This window comes from Pteronotus mesoamericanus, unplaced genomic scaffold (genome assembly GCF_021234165.1).
Source record: "Pteronotus mesoamericanus isolate MK-2021 breed Mesoamerican mustached bat unplaced genomic scaffold, CSHL_Meso_final contig_164, whole genome shotgun sequence".
NCBI lineage: Eukaryota > Metazoa > Chordata > Mammalia > Chiroptera > Mormoopidae > Pteronotus > Pteronotus mesoamericanus.
Window position 1 is genome coordinate 12,841,101 of NW_026555065.1, and position 21,824 is coordinate 12,862,924.

Consider the following 21,824-nt stretch of genomic DNA (forward strand, 5'->3'; position numbering starts at 1 on the left):
CTTAGTATTGGCCATACATATCATAGTTTTTCTTAATACTGTGGCTTTTGTATATACTCATGCTTTTGAGCCTGCTAACTAATCATTCTTTAAGAATCAACCAGTCACCTGCTCTTTATAATATTTTCTACAGCTTTCTTAGCCAGTTCAAATGATCAACACTGAGCTCCAATTTACTCTGTACATGCACTCATTTTAGTACACAGGGCTTTAACTTGGGGTTAGTGAGTGAGTTATAAGCATCACTGAAATTGTATTTAAAAAAACACAACTTCATCTTTATTTTCCTTCAATTATGAATATAGACACGAAACCATAGCAGTTTTATCAGTACCTATAAGATTTTCTCACCAATGAAGCCATGGATATTTACTTAACATTGCACATGTTATGGAACTAGAAACATTATTGTTAACTATCTTTACTAAAACTAAATCAATATAATTGCTTTTATTTTTAATTCTATGTATTTTATCTTGTATATTTAAAAATATAATTATGAAAAAGGGTTACACTTTACAACAGATTGCCAAATGAGCTCAGGCACAGAAATAACTTAAGAACTGACAGTTTACTGCCTCTCCCATTAACCTATGAGGCAAAATATATAATATATACAAGAATGAGATTACAGGTTTCACATGCCAATGTGAAAATTATAGCTCCCCTATTTGTGCTTAATGTGGGAGTTTCCAACACAGAGCTTTTGGGAAATTTCTGGGAAAATTTTAATAACATCCTACTACCTAAAGGAGAGTTCATGTGATTTAAAATGACAAAAAGACATTGATAAAGATGCAAAACCCAAACCTCAGCTTGGAACTTAACTCTATACATAGAACCACCAACACTTTGGTATGTTTTACTAGATACTGAAATTTCCTGGTAAACAATTAGTACATAAATCACAAATCAAAGTAAGATTTTATTATTATTGTTCAGAACTTTAAGGGTTCTTTTCCATTTTGAGAAACTGTGTTATGAATGTGAAAACCACTCAAGGTATTTAAATCAAAATACTTTATCTGCATTTGAGATGGTCACGTTCATGCTAATTTTACTTACAGATGAAAGTAATCTTGTCTATTAAACTATGTATTCTAGGGTAGTTTTTTCTACTTTCACATATTAAAATACGTTTTAGAATACATGTATTTATCCTTTATAATATGGCTAGAACATATTGATTTTTAAATTATATTTCTAGGTTAAATTATATATTATGTTTCAGAAAAAATATCAAATTATTTAATATAAAAGGTGATTGTGTCTTATAGGGTGGAGAATTGCTAATTATTTCTATGATTTAACTATGATCTCATTTTCTTTATAAAATATGTATCTCTTAAGAAGTTTATGGAAAATAAGTGAAATAGTGTCTTACAGCAGTTGGCATAATAGACACATAGTGTTTGATCTATATTAATCATATTATTATAAAGTTGTTATTCCATGAATTCTATTTGAAGATAGAGCCAATTTTAATAGCTATATCCTTGACACAGTTTTTAGAATGTATCTTTCATTCAAAACATCTGCAAAGTTTTGCCAAAATCAAGTCCCCTTTATTACATTTGAAGAAAAAATAATTTTATTCTTAGAAATATTACAACTCTCAAATAAATTCTTCAATTTTGATAACTATTTTATTGGTAAAATGTCGTTGAAGTAGTGTGGAGGGAGGAAGAATTAATTCAGGATACTATATCCCTAGAAGCTAACAAAGCCCACTTTCTACCAAGGAGAGCAGTCAGAATAGATGACAGCACAGCTATCTCCCATCTACTCAGAATTCCAAGGAAAACTAAAAAACACACATCTGAAATCACACTAGTGAGAACATTTAGATAATGAAATATTTGGCAATTTACCTAAAATTTATTGTAGAAGTGACTAAGATTTTAATTTCTTTGCTATAAATGAGTAAAGTCTATGTAGAAATGAAAACCCACTACTGGCCATTTGCCTTATTCTTGTCTGAGAAAAAGAATGAAAGAAAACTTAGGGTATCAGGAAAAATAGTTACCATTGCCATAAACTTAAAACTCAAAATATCATAAAAGCAGAAAGAAATCCCTTTTGTCATTTTTTGATAATTCATCAGAGTTCATGTAAATTCTAGGACACAAAGACCTAATTTTTTTACCTGCAAATAACAGGTACAATAAATAGCAAACTCTAAATAATAAATATCTGTAACTATTTCTAGAAGCTATTCTTTAACATGATAAAATAGCCTGTCTTATTCTGAAGAAAAAACTTCCTTTTGGAGGTCTAGTTTATGTTATAAATTTAAGGTAGATAATTTTATATATACAACCTAAATATATACACAACTAGTAATCTTTATAAAACAGTAATAACATATATGTATATGTGTATGTATCTCTACATATGTATGTACACATATATTATCACCTCTCCCTCTTTGTACATAATTATGTATGAGATGTCCAAACATTGTTAATATAATGAGAATGGTTTGCATGACATCAATGTATCCTGGCAGCCAAGGAAAGTGGAGTGGAAAGTGCATGTGTGAACAATGATGACTTCACTGTACTAGTCAGCAGGAGCGGTAGATGCCATTGAGTGAGCATGTGTATTGTATGGCCATTGCATTCGAAATGACTTAGCAAGTAGAACAATGAATCTGCATCAAATTGTGTGTTAAGCTTGAACATTCCTCCATGGAAACTGTCCAGATGATTCAGAAGGCTGCCTATGGGCAACTGGTGATTGACAGCTTCATCATGGCAATGTGCCTGCTAACGGATCACGTCTCATGCAGAATTTTTTTGTGAAACATCAAATCACCCAGGTGACTCAGGCCCCCTACACACCAGATTTGGTGCCCTGCAACTTCTGGCTTTTCCCAAACCTAAAATCACCTTTGATAGGGATGAAATTTCAGACCATCAGTGAGATGCAGGAAAATGCAATGGAGCAGCTGATGAAGATTAGGAGAACTGTGTGAGGTACCTACTTTGAAGAGGACTGAAGTGTCATTGTCCTATGTACAATGTATCTTGTATCTTCTTCAATAAATGTCTCTATTTTTCATATTATATGACTGGGTACCTTCTGGACAGACCTCATATGTATGTTATATAGCAAGAGGAGGGAGAGATGATATTATCTTTCCAAGTTTCTATTAGAAATAACTTTTTTTCTATACTTTCCAACTGCCCACTTGTTTTTCCATTAAGTTTCTGAATTAATTTGGTGTGTACTTTTTGTTTTTATTATGATATCAAAAGTTCACTATGCCCTTATCCATATATCCATCTATTTATTCAGTCACCCACTAAGCAGTTATTTATAAAACACCTTCTTCTGCGCTAGGCACAATGGAAGCTTACCAAACTTACATAATTCAAGCAACTAAACTTTTCATTTTTTGAGGTCAAAGTAAGCTGTATGTGAAATTAATGGATTAGGACAAAAATAAATAATTAATGATATGCTCTTATAAATATATTTGTGATTTTGCCAAGGGGAATTTCAATCTCTCATTTCTCATTGAAACTATTTTTTTCATTTTTAAATTAAGAAAGCTTTAAAATTTAGGACAATTTTAGATTTTCAGAAAAGTTGCAAAGCCTTCTTGGACACCAAGATTCCCTAACTGTTAACGTCTTTCATTAATAACATTGGTTCTACCTGTTTCTCATAAAGGTGAGAAACAATTGGTGGCAATTCTCATAAAGGCTTACTAGTTCCTACTTCATATTTTTCCAAAGAGCTATTTTTGAGGAATATTAAAAATAAACAATTTTAGGTATAAATCATCAGGAACTTATATTTTGATCTCTACAGAATAAAGAAAACAGTGGGACTCTTGTTTCTAACACTGGAAATTAAGGATTTTGCAATGGGTATAAAACCAGAGATGCAGTCTAAGTATGGTGGAGAGGCACCATGTATGAAAGCCCAGCATTTCTAAACATTCTCCTTTCATTTGGCTTTATCCCTCATCTACTCAGGACTGAAGTTAGATAATTCATGTTGCTAGATTCGTTTGTAGCTATGCCTAGATATTTGACCGGCATTCAAGCAAGCTCTGAATGCAAAATTTAGCAAAGTGAGGTGATATTCTGAGGTTTTAATCTTTTTGTAACAGTAGTAGTGGCAGATTCAGTACTTTGATGTAGAGTTTCTGGAATTTGGTCCTGAGAGGCAAAAGTATTGATCAATAGTTGCAGAAGTATTTTCTCTAAGAAACCCCATGACATAATTGGGCATTGTTTCTGCACAGTAGACTTAGAGGCAAGTACTCTGACCTCTCCAAAATTCTTGAGTGACCTAAAAGCCCATGAAATAATCTTTTCCTGAATAAGCTAACCAGAGTAAGTGGTGTTATTTGCACTTAAGGATACTGACTAATGTAGCAATTTTAAAAGAATTAAGGGAGTTACTATAACAGAACTTAAAATGTGGAATTCACTCTGTGAGATGTATAGGAAGACAGTAAAGATTTACTCACCTCAGGCTGGGAAGCCAATGCATTTTTATTTCATTTTATTTTTGCTTTGTTTAGCAGAGACTTTTTAAAAATGTCTTTGTTGTTGAATTTATTGAGGTGGCACTGGTTAATAAAATTATATAGGTTTCGGGTGTACAATTAAGTAACATTATCTGTATATTGTATTATGGGTATTATGTATTCACCACTTCAAGTCAAGCATTTTAAAATGCAATAGCAAAACAGCTGGCCAAAACGTTGCTCGCTATACCTTGGAACTCCAACTACATGCCAACTGAAGCTTTTTTATCAGTATGATGGTAGAAATAAAATTTAGAATGTTGGTATATGCTTATTAAATCTTGCTGCTTTCAAAAGTGTACTGCTATAGTAGAGGTGCACTCAAAGTAGAACTACACAGTCTGTAAACAGAGATACAAGGGAGCACAGCTGTGCTGAAGAGGCTCGCTCTGCTTGTGTCCTGCAATGTAAATTGACTGAGAAGAGCATAATTTGGAATCCTGCAGGGCTGAGAAAAGCCAGCTGCTTCTATATACAAAAATGTACCTGTACAAGGAGAAGTTTCTAAGTGCAACTTCAAAAAGAGATATAATTATTGTCCCTGAGCTTTTCAAACATCTTCCTTTAGGAAGTCTCTGAGTGACAATAAAAGAGAACTTGGTGGCAAAGATCCAATTAATGATTTTACAGTCTCATGCTGGCATACTATTTTGTAGGGCCTAAGGTAATACCCATTATATTAAGAGAGAAATTGGCCAAAACAGAAGAGCCAGTAGGAAAGAGTTAAAATTTTTTGGCTTATGTGGTTAATCATAAAATTGACTTGAAACCCATCTTCTTGAATGCAGGGAATGGTACATACTATCAACTGTACCTCTAGTTTGGCTAGCTACAGCTATACTTAAAATGATGTCTAAGTTCTTGAGGTCACAACAATAAAAGTGAGGCCCAAGTAGAGTCAATTCCCAATAGGAAGATCATATGCCTGGATTTCCTGAGATGGTCGCAATTTATGGTTATTGTATATATGTAATTCCTTTAACCATTTTTAGAGCCCTCATTCATTTACTTCCACCTCACTTCACCAACTGCCTAGAGTGTATAGGTGTTGACAAGCTGTGCAAGGATGGTCTCCCCAGAAACACAACCCAGGACTTGGAAAAAATGGGCAAAAAATTCACTCCCATAAAAGTACCAGGACCTGCCATGTGGGCTTAACTTAACTACTTCTGCTACTAGGATAGGAAGTCCTGAATATATCTGTTCCACAGGACTTTATATTTGCTATCTACCAAAATAGTCATATATTTCCCACTTTTCCTCTCACTGAATGATACTTTATTAATAAAATTGCTGTTATCCTATCATCTTCCCCATAATAATACATTAGGATTTTCAGAGGAATGTGGCTTGTCTATAATTTATAGGTCCAAGGATCACAAAGTAAAACCTGTGATCCTTAGACAGACTACCTAAAGATTCTGGACTTCAAAACTAAATCAGTAAAATGACATAATTTTTGAATTACCTACCATAGAAGGGATAGGGTGAATTCATTTGATTTAAATATATAGGTAGAAGGGGTGCATATACATTTTGGTCAAAGGTAGAAGGTGGCAGATACTATAAGTTTGTTCACAGAACAACAACCTTTCAACCCTTCTTTTACCTTTCCTATTTTGATGCAATATCCCAATCTTCCTTGCAACTAGAGATGACCACTTGACATAGTTCTAACAATGAGATATAAGCAAAAGTCTTCTGGTTCTGTTTCTTCTATTTTCTTTTTTATTACCCTGGAACATGGATATAAAATAATCCTCACTAAAGATGTTACAACAAGATGAGTAAGCCTTGTTTTTAATGGAATAATTGAGTTATCATTCTAGCCTTTAAATGTCTATATCTGCAATTCTTGTAGAATGAAATAAATGTCTTTTTTGACTAAGCCACAATTGTGGCTTAATGTGAAACTGAATGAAATTCTAATTGAATCAAGTGGGAAAATCATTTTGAAAACTCTACCAACTTAATTTTAATAGTATATGAAATAATTTCAAATGAATTTAATTGATAAACTGTTACTATTTTTTTAGGTCTTAAACTTTTTGCTCACACATTAAAAATTGTGCATTTCAATAATTGAAATCATTTTAACAAAAAAAGACACTCTATTTAAACTGCATTTTACAGCCTGCAGAACACCTTGGACCAGCTTGGATTTTCCTCTAGATTTCACCATCGTCCTACCCAGATTTTTCCTTCTCAAATATGCAAGCTCTTTTTCCTTCCCTGCCAGCCAGACAGGCAGATGGGGGAGGCAGGTGCATCTTTGCTGTCAGTAGTTCTCTGATGTGAAAAGAGGCAGCATAGTCATTTAAATTGATTCAACCTCTTCTCACCTACAAAGTTAAACAGCTAAAAGAAGTAAAATAAGAAGGCAATGCTGTGCAATGTACAGTGCATATTGGCAAGCTATGCCTCATTATGATTCACCTGCTTGCTTCTTCTGTTCAATTGTTTCTTTTGAAGGCAGTGAATTTTCTCTTGCATTCTGTCTTCTTCAATTTTGTCTTACTGAATTTCTCAGTCTCAGCCATATCAGGTCTGTCAGACATGGTTGCATTGTTTTTTATTCTTGTCATGTTTTATGTTGTTCCTTAACTATTTAACATGTATTTCACAAATCTTGACTTTTATGAAAATGTAAAGGTTTGCATTTCAAATGAGAAGTAATAGGTTCATGTATTAAACAAAATTTGACAAGCGAAATATCTTCACATACAAGAGAAAACTCTGTCACATATAATAGAGAGAAAAAGCATAGTCCCATTGACTCTTACTTTACTAGATCATTTCCAAATTAATTAATTAGCTAATCAAGACTCCTGGTTTAGTTTACCAGTTTGAGAATTTGTCTTTTTTTATGATTAGAAAATAATGTATTTTATTGTACAAATTCTTGATAAATATAAGTAAAATAAAGACTGTTAGAACCATTTGCTTTGTAGTTTTTCTTTAATTAAAAATAATTCCCTTTGAATAGAATGGTTCATGTCTAATTTTAGTTTTTTTCATTGTTAAAGAGAGGACTGGTTTTTGTTTTCATGAGAATAAGATATTTTATTCTTTCCAATATTAAAGGAAAACATTTCACCTTTTGGGGCTCAGGATCAGTGTGTGTGCATGTGTGTATGTGTGTTTGGAGTTTTGTTTTTAACTCATAGGTACCATATCTCTGTAGAACCAATCACTATTTGTTCAATTTTCTTTTGGTGACCATTCAAATAATTAATTTCTTTGTAATTATTTATTCCAACTTTGTACATGGTCTCATTGAAAATATTTTTAGATTTAGAGTTTCCTTGATATGGCTCATATACATACATATGATGATTAAATCAAAGATCAAAAACCAAACAAAGGAAACAAAAACCCAGAGGGTCTGTTTTAAGATAGCAGTGTAGAAAGATCTGAACTCAGCATCTCTCATGAACACATTGAGTCTACGGCTACATACTGAATAATTTTCTCGCATAAAAACCTAAAGGATGCTGAACAACAATGATACATTAGGCAAATGAGAGCACATAAATATATAAAGAAAATATCAGTGTACCTAAGGGGAGAAATAGTAATAAAACTGGAGTAGCAGGAGAGAGGAAGATGGTAGAGGAGTGAATGGGAGTCATGCTGACCTCCTCCCATGACCAAACTGGAATTGCGGCTAAATAGTGGAGAAATCACCAGCACCAGAGGGACATTGAAATGGCCAGTTGGATCCCCCTGAGAAGACAAGGTCTGAACCATAAACAGGGACCCCTAGAACACAGCAGCTAAAACCAGGAAAACACACAGACAAAACGCAACCCTGAAAAGTCTAGGGGCGCTCTCTGCCAGAGACAGGCAGCTGGGGATGCAAAGAGACATTTAAAGGGTCAATGCAAAAATTTGCAGTGGCAGCCGCCCTCCTTGATCTCTGGGTAGAGGCGGCAGCAGAGTGGGCTGGTGGCTGAGAAAAGATTGGTGAGGAAAACTTTGTGAAAAGAACTGAGATGGTGGCCGGCAGAGCCCCCGTGATAACTCACTTCCCACTCTGCAGCTCCCATCTTGCTCAGGCATAGGGGGATCAATTAACCTGCCTTTTGCGCAATCCGCACACAGCTTGTGCGCATGTGAGGGACTAAGTGCAGACAAGCTGGAAGAAATAGAGGATCTCTGGCCGAAAGGGTCACAGAACTGGCCAGACACCCCTGAGGAGAGACTAGAGACAGAGGTGTTGGGGAAAGAACGGGAGGAGGAACCAGGGAGTCCGGACTCCTTCTCCTTTCTGTAGTCTCCCTTGTGCGGGAACAGGCCACACCCATAAAACGCTGAAAAGCGCACAGTAGAAAGCCCAAAACCACCCAGTGCAGGTGCGCACACTTGCACCGAGTGGCCGGCTACAGTTGGCGAGCGTGTGTGCGGACCCGAGTGGGCTGGCAAGGGCTTGCGCAGGTTGGCGACAAGGGGGCCTGTGAGAGAGGGTGCAGATCAGCGAGGGCAGGCGTAAACCGACCCGAGCGGGCCCACAGAGTGGTCCGCAGAAATAGTGGATCCCCGGAGTCCCTGGAGGAGACACTGGAGACAGGATTAACCAGAGAGTCCTAGAACTGACTTCCTCCCATTTCCGTAGTCTCCATTTGGCGAGGGCAGGCGATGCCCCCAGAGAGCCAAAAGCAGGGAAAGCACACAATAGAAGACCCTAAACTTACCAGTCCGGGGCGCCCACCAGGCCCGGGCGCCAGACGAGTGCATGAGGTTGGGCAAATAAGGGCCCAGGCAGGCTGGAGATCCTGTCGGGCGGGGATCCTATCAGGCCCAGGAGCGCACTCAAGGAGCCTGCATGAAAATTCAGAGCGATCCACAGAAATAGTGGATCCCTGGCTGAAGGGGTCACAGAGCTGCCCAAAGCAGGAGTCAGACACAGACAATAGACTCCTGAAAGGTTCAAACAAACGACCCAAAGTCATATAGGGTCAACAACTGACATCATCAGAGGCAGGTCCAGGAAGAAAACTAAAGGAAAATAAATAAATAAATAAATAAAAAGACCTGCCTACTACCGCAGAAGTTTAATTCCCAAAGTAGGGAAATCCAGACAGCCCAACTGAAGGAGAAGCAAAATTAAATAAATAAATAAATACATTACTTAACAGACTCTCACAAAAATGGGAAGAAAAACAAGTTCCCCCCAAATGAGTGGAAATATGAAGAATACCATTTCTGAATTGAAGAACACAGTAGAAGGAATTCAAAGCAGGCTGGATGAAGCTGAGGATCGAACCAGTGAGATGGAGGATAAGGTAGAAAGAAGCTCCCAGAAAGAACAACAAATGGAAAAAAGACTCAAAAAGAATGAAGAGGCATTTAGGGAAATGCAGGACAACCTGAAACGCAATAATATCTGTATAATAGGGATACCAGAAGGAGAAGAAGAGGAGCAAGGGATAGAGAACCTCCTCGAAAAAGTAATGATGGAAAATTTCCCCAATTTGAGGAGAGAAAAGGTCTCATGGATCCAGGAGGCACAGAGGGCCCACTCAAGAGGGACTCAAGGAGGTCCACTCCAAGACACATCATCCTTAAAATGGCAACTATCAAAGACAAAGAAAGAATCCTAAAGGCAGCAAGGGAGAAGGAGAAAGTAACATATAAGGGGGCCCTGATACAGCTAGGAGCTGACTTCTCAACAGAAACACTACAAGCCAGAAGGGAATGGCAACAAATTTTCCAAGCCATGAAAAGCAAGGGCCTACAGCCAAGGCTGTTCTACCCAGCTAGGCTCTCAATTAAAATAGAAGGGGCTATAAGGATTTTTCCAGACAAAAGAAGGCTAAAAGAATACATCTCTACCAAACCAACACTCCAAGATATGCTAAAGGAACTGGTTTAAGAAGATGAAGGAAAAGAGTGAGAGAGAGAAAAACACAGGTACAAAGAGAAAAAATGAATAAGTTTCTATCAGTAATATCTCTCAATGTAAATGGACTAAATGCCCCAATCAAAAGACACAGGATAGCCGAATGGATAAGAAAACATGACTCACGCATGTGCTGCCTACAAGAGACCCACCTCAGAGCAAGAGACCTACACAGATTGAAAGTAAAGGGATGGAAAAAAATATTCCAAGCAAATGGGCAAGAGAAAAAAACTGGGGTTGCAATACTTATATTAGACAAAATAGATTTCAAAACAAATGCCATAAAAAGAGACCGAGAGGGGCACTTTGTAATACTTAAAGGAAGAATCTATCAAGAAGACATAAACATTGTAAACTTATATGCCTCCAATATATGAGCACCCAAGTATATAAGGAAAATCTTGGACTACTTTAAAAAAGATATAGACAGCAACACACTGATACTAGGGGATTTCAACACCCCATTGTTAAAAATGGACAGATCTTCCAAACAAAACATCAATAAGGATACTTTAGAGCTGAATGATGCACTGAATCAAAGAGACTTAACTGACATATATAGAACCTTACATCCCAAAGAAGCAAAATACACATTCCTTTCAAAGGCTCATGGAAGTTTTTCAAAGATAGACCACATGATAGGACACAAAGCAAACTGCAACAACGTCAGGAAAATCGAAATAATACCAAACTTTTTCTTGGACCACAAGGGCTTGAAACTGGAAATCAACCTCAAAGAGAAACTTCAAAAACTTGCAAACTCATGGAGACTGAGCAGTAGACTATCAAACAATGAATGGGTCAATAATGAGATAAGAGAAGAAATAAAAAAATTTCTGGAAACAAATGAAAATGAACAGACAACAGTCCAAAACCTATGGGACACAGCAAAAGCAGTCCTGAGAGGGAAGTTCATAGCAATACAGGCTTACCTAAAAAAGATAGAAACATTTCAAATAAAAGACCTAACACTACAACTTCAAGAACTGGAGAAACAACAACCAATAAATCCCAGAGCAAGTAGAAGGAAGGAAATAGTCAAGATTAGAGCAGAACTGAATGACATAGAGATGAAAAAAACAATTCAAAGGATCAACCAATCCAGAAGCTGGTTCTTTGAAAAGATAAATAAAATTGACAAGCCTTTAAGCAGACTCATCAAGACAAAAAGGGAGAGGACCCAAATTAATAATATCAGAAATGAAAGAGGAGAAATAACAACTGATACCACAGAAATACAAAGGGTTGTCAGAAACTACTATGAACAATTATATGCCCAGAAATTTGAAAACCTTGATGAAATGGACAGATTTTTAGAACAGTATAATCTTCCAACACTGAAGGAGGAAGAAGCAGAAAGCATGAACAGACCGATCACAGCTGGGGAAATTGAAGCAGTAATCAAGAAACTCCCGGCACACAAAAGCCCAGGGCCGGACGGTTTCACAGGAGAATTTTACAAAACACTTAAGGAAGAGTTAACCCCTGTCCTTCTCAGACTATTCCAAAAAATCCAAGAGGAGGGAAGACTCCCAGACTCTTTCTATGAGGCCAGCATCACCCTGATCCCAAAACCAGATAAAGACCCTACAGAGAAAGAAAACTACAGGCCAATTTTGCTGCTGAACATAGATGCTAAAATCCTCAACAAAATGTTGGCAAACAGCATCTGGCAATACATTAAAAAGATTATCCACCGTGATCAAGTGGGATTCATCCCAGGGATGCAGGGATGGTTCAATATAGGCAAGTCAATAAACGCAATACATCACATAAATAAAAGACAAGACAAAAACCACATGATCATCTCGATAGACACAGAAAAAGCATTTGATAAAGTACAGCACCCAGTTATGATCAAAACAATCAGAAAAATGGGAATAAATGGGGCATTCCTCAATGTAATAAAGGCCATATATGAAAAACCTACAGCCAATATCATACTCAAAGGGCAAAAACTGAAAGCTTTCCCACTAAGATTGGGAACATGACAAGGATGTCCGCTTTCACCGCTTCTTTTCAACATCATATTGGAAGTCCTAGCCACAGCGGTCAGACAAGAAAAAGAAATAAACAGCATATAAATAGGAAAGGAGGATGTAAAGCTATCAATATTTGCAGATGACATGATAGTGTACATAGAAAACCCTGTAGACTCTACCAAAAAACTCCTCAACCTAATAAGTGAATTGGGCAAAACAGCGGGATACAAAGTCAATATTGAGAAATCAAAGGCCTTTTTGTACACCAGCAATGAAAGAGAAGAAGAAATCAGAAAAAAAATACCATTCGATATAGCAACAAGAAAAATAAAGTACCTAGGAATAAATTTCACCAAGGAGGTAAAAGGCCTGTATGCAGAAAACTATACAACATTGAAGAAAGAAATTAAGGAAGACACAAATAAATGGAAGCATATACCATGCTCATGGATTGGAAGAATTAATATCATCAAAATGTCTATACAACCCAAAGCAATTTAAAGATTCAATGCAATCCCTATTAAGATACCAATGACGTATTTCACAGAAATAGAACAGACATTTCAAAAATTTATATGGAACCATAAACGACCCCAAATTGGTGCAGCAATTTTGAGAAAGAAAAACAAAGGAGGGATCACAATCCCGGACATCAAATTATACTACAAAGCCACTATACTCAAAACAATCTGGTACTGGCACAAGAACATGCCCATAGACCAGTGGAACAGAATAGAAAGTCCAGAAATAAGCCCAGGTCTTTATGGGCATCTAATATTTGACAAAGGGGGCAGAAGCATAAAATGGAGCAATAACAGCCTCTTCAACAAATGGTGTTGGGAGAGCTGGACGGCTACATGCAAAAAAATTGAAATTGGATCATCAGCTGACACCATACACAAAAATAAACTCAAGATGGATAAAAGACTTAAATAGAAGTCACAACACCATAAAAGTCCTAGAGGAGAACATTGGCAGGAAACTCTCAGATATCCCACACAGCAATTTTTTCACTGATATGTCTCCTAAAGCAAGGGACATAAAGGAAAGAATAAACAAGTGGGACCTCATCAAAATAAGAAGCTTCTGCACGGCAAAAGAAAACATCAGCAAAATGAAAAGGGAGCCAACCATATGGGAAAATATGTTTGCTAATGATACATCAGACAGAGGTTTGATCTCCAAGATATATAAAGAATTTACTCGACTCCACTCCAAGATGACAAATGATAATCAAAAAATGGGCAAAGGACCTGGGCAGATGCTTTTCCAAGGAAGAGACACAGAGGGCCCAGAGACATTTGAAAGGATCCTTGGCATCACTAGCCATCAGAGAAATGCAGATCAAAACCACCATGAGGTACCACCTCACACCGTTCAGAATGGCCATCATAAACAAACAACAGGTGCTGGCGAGGCTGTGGAGAAAAGGGAACACTAGTACACTGCTGGTGAGAACACAGACTGGTGCAGCCATTGTGGAAAACAGTTTGGAATTTCCTCAGAAAACTAAAGAAGGAACTGCCTTTTGATCCAGTGATTCCCCTGCTTGGACTAAACCCTAAGAATCCCAAAATGCCAATTCAAAAGAACCTATGCACCCCAATGTTCATAGCAGCACAATTTACAATAGCCAAGTGTTGGAAACAACCTAAATGCCCATCAGTAGATGATTGGATCAAAAAATTACGGTACATTAACACAATGGAATACTACGCAGCAGAAAGAACTACTAAACTTCACGACAGCATGGATGGAACTGGAGAGCATAATGCTAAGCGAAATAAGCCAGTGGGCAAAAGACAAATACCATATGATCTCACCTATAGGCGGAACCTAACCAACAATACAAAGATGCAAGGAAAATAAGACCGGCAACACTGAAAGGAAAAGAAACCAACAGAGACAAGAGGGAAGGAGGGGAGAGGGGCGGGGGGGAAAAAGAAGGGAAAGGGCAAGTCAAGGAACATATAGCAAGGACTCATGGACAAAACCAAAGGGGAAGGGCTGAGGGAGGGAGGGGGGAAGGAGGCAAGGGAAAGTGGTGGGGAGAAGGCAGAGAAAAATGTATTTGAACAACATAAATTAATTAATTTTAAAAAATTGTAGTAGGAGACTTTAATTCCCTACTTATGTAAGTAGATTATCTAGACAGAAAATCAATAGGAAATATAGTAGTTGAGATGCACATAGATACGTATGGAACATTCTATCCAAAAGAAATAGAATATATGTTCTTCTCATTTGCACATAAAATATTGTCCATATAGACTATATGTTAAGCCATGAAACAAATCTTAGTAAGTTTATAAAGCTTAAAATCATATCAAGCATCTTTTCCAACCATAATAGTATGACACCAGAAATCAATTACAAAAATAAATGGAAATTCACAAATATGTGGAAATTAAACAACATGCTTCTGAACAAACCAGTGGTCAAAAGAAATCAAAGGGGAAATTTTAAATAAAGACCTAAGACAAGCCAAAATGGAAATATAACATATCAAATTGTATGAGATACAGCAAAAACATTTCAAAAAGGAAAGTTTATATGTATAAAGTCTATCACAAGAAACAAAGAAAAATATCTCAAAATCTTAACTTTATACCTCAAGGAACTAGAGGATGAACAAATGAAGTCCTATGTAAGTAGAAAAAAGAAAATATAAAATATCAGAGCAGAAATAAAAGAAATAGAGACAAAAAGGCAATAGCAAAGACCAATGAAACTAAGAGTTGTTTTTTTGAAAAGATATGTTAAATTGACAAACCTTTAGCTAGACTCACCATGAAAAAAAAGGAAGATGCAAATAAAATCAGAAATTAAAGAGGAGACATTGCAACTAATACTACAGGGCTGCACATAATAACTTGAGACTATTGAACAATTATATGCCAAAAAAATTGTCAATATAGTAGAAATGGATAAATTCCTACAATATACAATTTACCAAGACTGAATAATAAATAGAAAATCTGAATACACTGATTACTAGAAAGGAGATTGAATCAGTATCAGAAAAACTTCTAATGGACAAAAACATCCAGGACCAGACAGCTTTACCAGTGAATTCTTCTAAACCTTCAATTAAGAATTAATACCTGCAGTCATTGTGGAAAGCAGTATAGAGATGTCTCAAAAAATTAAAAATGGGACAGCCTTTTGATCCAGTTATCCCACTTCTGGGAATATATTCAAAGAAATCCAAAACACTAATTCAAAGAACATAAGCACCCCCTTGTTCTTTGCAGCATTATTTATAATCACCAAGATATGGAAGCAGCCTGTGTCCATCACTAAATGAGTGGATAAAACAACTACACGATATTTCTAGAATGGGATATTACTTGGCTATAAAAAAAAAATTTTACCCTTTGTGACAGCATGGATGGACCTGGAGATCATTATGTTAAGTGAAATAAGCCAGTCAGAGAAAGACAAATATTATATGATTTCACTTTATGTGGAATATAATAAACAAACTGAACAAACAAGGAAAACGGGGACAGACCCATAGATAGAGAGCAGGCTGACAGCTATAGGAGAGGTTAGGGGGCAGAGGGATGGGCAAAAAGATAAAAGGACTCATGGACATGGAAAACAGTGTGGGGATTGTGAGGGATATGGTGTACAAGGGAGATAAATGGCAATGGAATAAAATACAATATAAAATTTTTAAAAACAATTGAAAAAAGATTCAATGGGGAAAAAATTAATTCCAATCTTTCTCAAACTCTTACAAAAAATAGAAGAAGGAATGCTTGCAAACTTATCTTATGAGGCCAGCATTACCTTGATACCAAAACCAGACAAAGATGCCATAAAAAAAATTACTTGGCAATGAAAAATAGATGTAAAATCCTTAAGAAAATCTTAGCATCTAGAATTCAACAATACATTGGAAGTATAAAAATCATGATCAAGTGCAAGTTGTTCCAGGGATGCAAATATAGTTTGACCTTCACACTCATTCAATGTGATATACCACAGTCACAAAATGAAAGATAAAAGTCAACAAAATGAAAAGGCAACATACTGAACAGGAGAAAATATTTGTAAGTCATATTTCTGATGAGGATCTAATACACAAAATACATTTAAAAATTACCCAACTCAACAAAAAGACAAATCTGAATAAAAATGGGCAGAAGATGTGAATAGACATTGCCCAAAGGAGACATACAGATGGCCAGAAGGTACATAAAAATGAAGAACATGACTAATCATCAGGGAAATGCAAATCAAAACCACAAAAAGATGTCACCCCACATCTGTTAGAATGGCTATTATTAAAAAAAAGACAAAAAATAACAAATATTGGTGAGTATGGAGAGGAAAGGGAAAATTCTTGCACTGTTGGTAGGAATATTAATTGGCTGAGCTACTATGGAATACAGTATAAAAATACCTCAAGAAAATAAAAACAGAAATACGATATGATCCAGAATTCCACTTCTGGATACTTACCTAATGAAAACAAAAACACTAACTTGAAAAGATATATGCACCCCAAGTTCACTGCAGCATTCTTTACAATAAGATATGACAACAATCTAAGTGTCCATCAATTGATCAATGGATAAGGAGGGTGTAAATAAATAAATAAATAAATAAATAAATAAATATATCTCAGCCATAAAAAAGAATGTATATTAGTCAGCCATAAAAAGAATGAAATCTTCCTATTTGTGACAACATGGGTGGATCCCAAGGGCGTTATGCTAAGTGATATAAGTAAATACCATGTGATATTTATATGTGAAATCTGAAAACAAAATAGAAAAGAAACCAGAAAACCAAGCTCATAGATGCTGGAAACAGGTTGGTGTTTACCAGAGTGGGTGGTGGGAGAAATATGTAAAGGGGATTGAAAGGTACACATTTCCAGTTATAACATAAGTTATGGAGTCATGATTTCAATGGAAACAACAAGCTTTTGCTCAAGTAATCATCCCCCAAAGGGAAATCATTACTAAAGTAGTATATAAGCAAATAGTTATTCAGTAAGAAAAACTGTACCTATACTTGAGCTAGATCTAATAATGGAGTAACTAAACTATATCTCATGTGGAAACTATGTCAGAAAAAAGCCAAAAGTAAATGATGTTGCCATTTAAAATTATTTTCTTTAAGAATGTGTAAAATTCTAGCTACACATTTTAATTATAGCAAATAAAATTCTGTAATACTTTAAATGATGTTGGACCAGGTTTTGTTATTAGGCAAATTAGTAAGAGAGCTATTCAATATATACACATACATACACATACACAATGAAATAAGCTGTAAGGGTATATATCAAAATATAGGCCACGCACTTAGTAAAAACTTTGATTTTTTAAAATATTTTTTCTATTACAATAAATAAAACTATATTCTAAAAATATCTACTAATTGTAAATTATCTCATTTTATCTCAGACTGAATTGCAGGGCACCGATTAAGAAAATCATCAGCCAGAAACTGGCAAGAGCCATCCTGAGGCAGAGCAGCAGCAGTCTTTCAAATAGTAATTTAATTATCTAGTTACAGCTTAATTCCTTAAACTCTGACCCACCAAATGGAAATATTGTTAGATACTCAACATTCACATTTCCTCTTAGTGATTTATTATAAATTAGGTAACCCACTTCCATTGCAATAGTTGTATCTGATTTGTTATTAAATCAAGTTTCCCAACCCTAATATCTTTGAATTCTATTACAGGAGATGGACAAACACTGAGTTCAAAACCCAGTTACCATGCAGAGCAGCTTTTCCCACCTGCATTTATCAAGAACAATTTAATTATGGGAGTTAGGATTAAGAAAAGAAACAAAACAGTATCCAACATTTTACTTCTGTTTAAGTTTTCTTGTGGTTTTTCTTTGTGGAATTTGGACATTGTATGTCCATTCTACAAATCAATGATATAAAAGATGATTACATTAAGAACAAAAAGTGATTCTATTGTTAGGAGTACCTTTGGGGGGAAAAAAGGCGGTGAAGAGGAATTTATTCACGGGCACTTAGGGTTTGCTAAGGCAAATCCTTGTACTGTAATAGATCATAGAACCAAAGGGTAAGTGTGACCTTATAATACGTATATACATCCACTTCCCTGCCCCACCTTCTAGCTCCACAATTAGATCAGAACACCTGGAAGTTTTATATTCTATTTTTATACCAAATATTTTTCTCCCCAGATATTAATGTTGAAAAATAAACTTATTTTACCAGCTGTTTTAAAGTTATTAAATATTAAAACCAATATTACCAATATTTAAGAAATGAAGGTAAGAAATATGTTTGTTTACAAAAATACTTTAGTGTTCATTTTGCTATGAAAGAAGAAAAACTGAGGAAAAGAGAGCTCAGAAAACAGGAAGATCTGTGATATCACCCATATGTGGAATCTAAAAGTCCAAACTCATAAAAACAAAGAGTAGAATGATACTTACAGGGACGGAGGAGTCGGGGGGTGATAGAACAGATGCTATTAAGGGGTACAAACTTGGAACATGCAGATAAATAAGCCCTGGAGATGCAATGCACAGTATAGTGTATGTAGACAACACTAGTTTAATGATCAAACTTACAAGGAGACAGATCTTAATTACAGTCACCACAAAAATAAATGATGATTATGTAACACAGTGCCAATTGTGTCTATATCTACAAGGCCAATCATATTGAAATATACAACTATATCCAAGCCACTTGTTGTACACCTTAAATTTCCACAGTGTTATATGCCAAATATATTTCAATTATTAAAAGAAAATGAAAACAGGAAGATCAAATTGCTCGCTCTCAAAAAAAAAAAAAAAAGGAGAATGTGTATGTATATGTAATAGGGATAGTTTCTACTCATTTTTTTGTGTAACCATGTATTTTTCATGCTCAGACCCTTTGTTCATTGTGTTTCTTAGGGCACCCATGTATTTTCCCAATCTGTCTTTCAAGACCCTTAAATATCACCTCTATGTGAAACTTGCCTGAGAGTTTTTTCTCTCCAATCCCTAGTACCTGTCACAAGTAGATACTCAGGAACTGTTTATAGAATAAATAAGAGACATACCTCAGGTAAGAACAATCATACTCTTTTTTCTTGTTAACTACTACAAATATGCATATTTGACTGTTCTTTAAGTGGTGATGCATTTTTTTGTCCTAAGTTACTTGCCCGCAGAATAAAGAGCAATATGTCCATGATCTCTAAAGCAAAAAATAACATAACTGCAAAGGGCCTTGAACAGTGTTAACATTGTTGTCATTTTGTGGTTGTCCTATTTTAGCTCTAATATTCCAAAGTCTATGATTCATGGTATGCCATACCTTTTTTCATTTTACTTTCAAGGTCAATGTTCATTAGGCATGATGGAGTAATATAACAAGCTTGATTAAATTCCATTTGATGTACTCTGGTTTCTCTTCAAAATGAATAAATCTTTTGCCTTTTACTAAAATTCCATTTGAGCCACTTACTAGCAATATGACTTCAGGCAAGATACATAACCACACTGAGCCTCTATGCTCAATCTATTACATTAGAATAGATTTGTACCTCAGTACTCGTCATTAATTTATTTCAATGAGTGGTGAACAAGTGATGGTTGATGAAGCATTTTCCCTTGTGGGGTGCATCGAGTGGTGAGCGAGCACCGAGTGCCGAAACATTTTTTCCTCATCAAAATGTGATGAGTACTGAGTTCTGAAGCCGAAGAGTACTGAGGTACCACTGTATCAATAATGTGATTATAAATGATTTTAGGCACACACACTCTTACAATAGTGCTAAACACCCAGTAGGGTTTGTTTGTTTGTTTTTTAAAGATTTTATTTATTTATTTTTAGAGAGAGGGGAAGGGAGGGAGAGAGGGAAACATCAATGTGTGAGAGAAGCATCTTGATTGGTTGCCTCTTGTATGTCCCCAATTGGCGACCTGGCCCTCAACTCATGTATGTGCCCTGACCAGGAATCCATGAGGCAAGTTTGTGGGAGAATGCCCAACCCACTGAGTCATACCAGTCAGAGCCCCAGTAGGTTTTTAATTACTTCTGACTAATCAAAATAGATAATTATATCATCCAAACATACAAATGTATTTTGCCTTTAATAGCAAAAAACAAATTTCTGCAAATACATATAGTAGCAAAAATTTTTAGTTGCTAATTATCAAAACACAGGAAATTGATTAAATTACTGATTTATGCTGATACAATAAAATCTTACTCTGCTATTACAGAGTTACAGTGTTTGGGGGCTCCTTATTCTGTTCCACTGGTCTATATGTCTATCTTTATGACAGTACCATGCTGTTTTGAGTACTGTAGCTCTATAAATTTTTAAGATTCAGTAGTGTTGTTGATTGTAGGTACAATGTTGTGCAACAGATTTCCAGAACTTATTTCTCTTGCTAAATTGAAACATTTTGCCTGTTGATTAGTAACTCCTTATTTCCCCCTCTCCTCAACCCCTGGAAACTATCATTACCATTCCAGTCTTTGATTCTATGAATTTGACTATGTTAGATACTTCAAAGAAGTAGAATTATGCAGAATTTTTATTTCTGTGACGGGCTTATTTCACTTAGCACAGTCTTTAAGGTTCACCATGTTGTTACATATTGCAGAATTTTCTTCTTTGTGTGGATGAATAATATTCCATTGTTCATACCAAATTTTTTGATTCATTCATCTGTCAATGGACATTTAGGTAGTTCACACAGCTTGGATGTTAATAATGCTGTAATAAACATGGGAGTCCTAATATCTTTTTAAGATTGTGATTTCCACTATTTTTGGATAAACACTCAGAAGTAGGACTGCTGGATCATACTGTAATATTATTTTTATTTTTTTGAGGAATCCCTATACTGTTCCCCAGAGTGGCTCTCTACCTATTTGCATTCCCACCAAAATTGTACAATACAAAAATTCATTGACAAGGGTGCCAAGACTAAATGGGAAAAGACAAAAGAGAACTGGGACCACAGAGGGGGTCTCGTTCAATGGGAGCTTAAATCATGGAGGAAACCCAAACATTGTTTTGGGTGCTGTCCGAGTCAGAGAGTGAAGGGAAGAAATACTCTGGATTCTCCCATCTTCTAGTTTTTCATTTTACTGCAGTGCTTCCTCATGTCTAAACCTAGTGGGCAAGGAGGTATGGAGAAAGTATCATTCAGAGTTCAGGTTCCTGAGCTACAGAACACAGCAAAGAAACCTCAGGGAATAAATAGGAGAGCAAATAGGCAAATGTCGAATATATGGGTCTGTGCCAAATTCATGTAGAAAATGCCATAGAGAGATACATAAAACTATACAGTTAGCTAAAGTTATTTCTTTGGTTCCCTCTTATATTCCTTCCAGTATTTCTTTGTCTTCCCTGAAAAATCTTAGAATTTGCATC

The 21,824-nt window shown here is 35.8% G+C and overlaps 1 protein-coding gene across 2 annotated transcripts in view; it reads right to left on the reverse strand.

The window, feature by feature from the left end:
* UNC13C (unc-13 homolog C) overlaps window positions 1-21,824 on the reverse strand; it is a 502,857-nt gene that overhangs the window by 251,721 nt on the left and 229,312 nt on the right. The gene's annotated exons all lie outside the window — the stretch shown is intronic.